Source organism: Triticum dicoccoides, chromosome 5A, assembly GCF_002162155.2.
Source record: "Triticum dicoccoides isolate Atlit2015 ecotype Zavitan chromosome 5A, WEW_v2.0, whole genome shotgun sequence".
NCBI classification, from domain to species: domain Eukaryota; kingdom Viridiplantae; phylum Streptophyta; class Magnoliopsida; order Poales; family Poaceae; genus Triticum; species Triticum dicoccoides.
Genome location: NC_041388.1, coordinates 235,102,611 through 235,107,361, shown reverse-complemented (window position 1 = coordinate 235,107,361; position 4,751 = coordinate 235,102,611).

Here is a 4,751-nt window from a genome sequence, read left to right as displayed (position 1 = left end):
GGAGCTAAGTTAGGTGAAATGGGTCGTTTATGAGCAAACCTAGGTGAAATGGGTCGTTTATGAGCAAACCTAGGTGAAATGCGTCGTTTATGAGCAAACCTAGGTGAAATGGGTCGTTTATGAGCTAAGTTAGGTGAAATGAGTCGTTTATGAGCAAACCTAGGTGAAATGGGTCGTTTATGAGCTAACCTAGGTGAAATAGGTTGTTTATGAGCTAACCTAGGTGAAATGGGTCATTTATGAGCTAACCTAGGTCAAATGGGTCGTTTATGAGGTAACCTAGGTGAAATGGGTCGTTTATGAGCTAACCTAGGTGAAATTGATCATTTTGGAGCTAACTTAGTTGAAATGGGTCTTTTATGAGCTAACTAAGGTGAAATGCCACGTTTTTTGAGCTAATAAGGTAAAATGGATCGTTTTTGAGCTAACTTAGGTGAAATGGGTCATTTTGGAGCTAACCTAGGTGAAATGGATCATTTTGGAGCTAATCTAGGTGAAACGGGTCATTTTAAAGCTAACGTAGGTAAAATGGATCATTTAGGAGCTAATCTACGTAAAATGGGTCATTTTAGAGCTAACTTGGATAAATTGGATCACTTGTAAGCTAACTAAGGTAAAATGAGTCATTTTAGAGCTAACTTAGGTAGAATGGATGGTTTATGAGGTCAGTAAGCTTATTAAGTCATTTTGGAGGAAAAGAAGCTAACTCTAGGTCATTATGGTAAGCATATTGGAGGAAATAAAGCTAAGTCTAGGTCTTTATGCATTTGTTAAGCAAAACACTAGAGAAACTTACCGTGATCACGGAGGTGTAGGAGCGGGCTGGCTCGCGCTGGTAGCTGGAGAAGGAGCGGGCTGGCTCGCGCCGGTAGCTGGAGAAGGATCGTGCAATGCGTTTCTGGAGTTAAGCTGCACCAAAGATCATTTCCAATGTCTCGTTAGCATTATGACACTCAAATGTTAAGACTAGCAAGTAATGTCCATTCAAATTAAACTCACCGTGCTCCCAGGAGCAATCACTGGCATCGGCGGAGTTGTCTGACCGGACTTCTCGCACACAGACTGCACATTTGGTTTTCACAACAGAGTCATACTAGTTAGTAATGAGACTCAACTGTTAAGACTAGCAAGTAATCTGCAGAAGAAACTTACCACAAGGAGCTCGTACATGGCCCTTACCTGCATGTCATTCCGTACCCTCTCCTCCTCCAACATCTTTGTCGTCCTCTCCTCCAACTCCCGCTGCCTCTCCGCCGCCTCCGCCAGAAGTTTCTCCGTTCTATCTCTCTCACTCTGTATAGCAGCCTGCAACACCACTCACATGACCATTTGTAATCATTGATGGAAGCACACACAATGTAATGGAGAAAGATAGCTGAGTACGTATAACTAACCTTGAAGGCGAGTTGGACTGTCCGTTCACGAGGCCTTATCTCAGGAGCGGAGCTCGACTGGCACGCCTTGATCTCCGGGAGAGTGCTAGGACAACGGATAAGTCCATCTCCCATGGCTATGGAGCCATGGGACCTCCCGCCACCAGATATCATCAGCAGCTCTGTATCAATGGGACCCTGGCTCGGGTTAATGTCCTCCCCTTTCCTCGCCTTCCCCTAATCTCTATATTGCATGAGCTTGTCGTGGGCGGAGATGTTGGTGAAGTTCTTTGGATCATCGAGGTCAGACGCAGAGAATGCCTTGACTTTCTTGTAAGGGCCAGTGTGGGCCATGGCATACAGGTCGTACACCTCTGGCACCTTATCCGCCTTATTGTAGCGTGCCTGAAAGAGAGAAACAAAGTAAATTAGTAATTAAAGGGCTAAAGCTAGCATGATGAATGAATTGCATGAATCATGAAGCAAACCACATACCCAGTTCCGCCCGTACTGAAATAAGTTGGAGATGCCTTGGTGGTGTGGCACACCTTCCATTTGGCCACGTTTGTCCTTGGCCTCTTTGTGGGTGGCTAGCCATTCTTTTGAGCACCACGCATTGACCAACACCTCCCAACAATCCATCCGATCCGCACACCATCTCGGAGGGGCCTAAGTTAGCAAATAGAAACTTGAGCGCTACGGCTATGAATTACTAAATGAAGGAAGTAAGTACAAGGCCTTAAAAATTACCTTCATGTACTTCTCCTTACTCAAGAATTTATCGCAACACTCCTGCTTGGGCTTCTTGATACCACGCCCGGTGTAGTAGTCTCGAACAGCCTGCACCCGAACCTCATGCCGTAAGTTCTGAAGTAGGCTCTTGCACTCCTTGTGGATAACATGATCCGCCTCCTCCTCATATCCCTCCTCACACCTGTAGAATGTCTGCAATCAAATGAGACAATATTGATTAGTACAATAAATAACTAGCTAGTTGAAGATTTTTAATTGTGTAAAGGAGCAATTACCCACAACTTTCTGATCACGACGTCTGCCCTCGTCTTGCACAAGACACCGTCGATAATCTCACCCGGCGGGGCCGGGGCAGCCAAGTAGTGCTCCCAAGTCAATCCAACCTCTAGAAGCCGACCCTCACCAAGCAACGTGACAAACCCCGGGAAGTTTTGCCGAATTGGAACTCCAAGGACGGAGTTGGGCCGGCGGACACTTTCATGGTGGTCCCAACCCCTGCAGCATGACAAGGCCAACACATCAGTTATTTGAAGAAACGTGAATGCAGAAGGTACAAAAAGATTAAATGCACTTACCTCTCCCCATCAGGGAAAATCAACCACCTCTGCTCGCGGGTCGCTGGCACGGACGGGAGCCGTGTAGCACCACGCTGGTAGACGTTGCCCCCCTCCTCCCCCTCCTCATCAGTCGGCTCCCCGCCATCATCAGCATGGCCACTCGGCTCCCCGCCATCATCAGCGTGGCCACTCGGCTCCTCAGGCTGACCCGACCAGGTACCCCATCCAGACGTGTGCTCCTCCGGGGTCTCGTGGGCCCAAGTCTCGTGGGTCGAAGGCCCGTCGACCTGAGGCTCGTGGGTCGAAGACCCGTGGACCGGAGGCTCATGGACCGGAGTCCATGCAGCCTCCTCCTCAGACGAGTCCACCCTAGCAGTCACGTGCTCGGGTGAAACAGCTGGGGGCAGCGGCGAGGAAGGCGTCGTAAGAGTCACACTACCTCCTCTCCCGTGACCACGTGCTCCACCTCCTCTCTTCTTCTTACCTCGTCCCCTGCTGGGCACCGCGGTCGATGAAGAAGGGCCCGACGGTGTCGCCATACTGTCCAGCAACGCTCGGTGCAGAGGTGTGTGTGGAATGGAAGACCTCGCACCACGCGCCGACGAAGAAGGGGCCTCGGCGTGCTCCCGACCAGTGCCCACCATCTTTCAACACCTGCCATGACAAAGAATAAATGAAATTAGTACAACATAAAAAAAGTACCGACATGAATAATAATATGTATACCACTTAAGTGTATCATCATCAAGTACAACATAAAAAAATTTAATACCTGACACTACTAATAATCTCGATCAATATCATCAATAGATGCATAATCATCATCATCACTATAATCAATGATGGGCTCATAGGGTTCATTGGCATCAACATGTGCAAGGCCACCTTGACATAATCGGTCAAGCATTAACAGGTCATCCGCAGCAGTAACCTCTTCTTGTTCCGGCTCTTCTTGTTCCTCCTTTGGGGTGATGTCGGATTCATTGTCGCTGTCTACTTCAATGTTTTGGGGTGGAGTATAGCGGTTCTTGAAACGCTTTTTGGAAAGACGTGTCTCTTGGAAGAATTCTCCTTCATATGTGTCTGGGTTAATGTGAGGTTCATAATCCTCTTCCTTTGGGGGAGAAAGTCTAGCACGTGGCGGCACTTCATAAACGACATCCCAACCTTTCAGATTTGGATTAGTTTGGAAGGCCCATGGTAGATAGAATACTTGGGTCGCCTGTTGAGCCGTAATATAGACATCAGGCACCCGTGTATGTGTAGATTGGGTTCATTTTCCCATGCTATGCTTCGAATCCGACGCAAAATTTCGGCAGCACCTCCCCGCTGTTCTCCTGATACACGTCTCTACAATAAACAGAGAGGATGTGTACCCGGAGAACAACAGGGGAGGCACTGACGAAATTTATGCGTCGGATCCGGAGCAAAGCATATGGGAAAACAAACCCAATCTACACATACTCGGGCTGTCCATGGATAGTGTTGGACAATTCGAAAGAATCAAGGTTATAAATATGAAAATGCATGCATATTTATAACTATGACGCTTTCGAACGGGAGACACATATTGGTTACGCATACTGATGATTCAAGACACATATTTAGCTAGCTATCAAGTTCCATCGGAATAGATCAAATAATTAATGGGGGAGGAGGACTTGTCATTTGTGCTCACCCACGAACGAAGGGGCAGAGCTCGTCAAACAAACGGCGAGGTCGTCGAAGACCAAACCTCGCAGCGGTGAAACAACTGGACATTTAAAACTACACGATCAACACAATTATATATGATATTTTTCATAACAAAATCGAAAAATATATGACCTAACTAATAATTCACAAATATATGACCCTGTCGGCCTCTGGAAGGACAAAGAACACCTTTTCGGGAGGTGTCGGGGGTCGGGGTGTCCTGTTGGTGTCGGGGTGCCGTGTCGGGGTCGGCGTGCTGTTTCAGGGTCGGGGTGTCCTGTCGATGTCGGGGTAGTGCCGTGTCGGTGTCGGGGTGTTGTTTCGGGGTCGGGGTGTGGTGTCGGGGTCAGGGTGTCGGGTCAGGCTCGGGGTC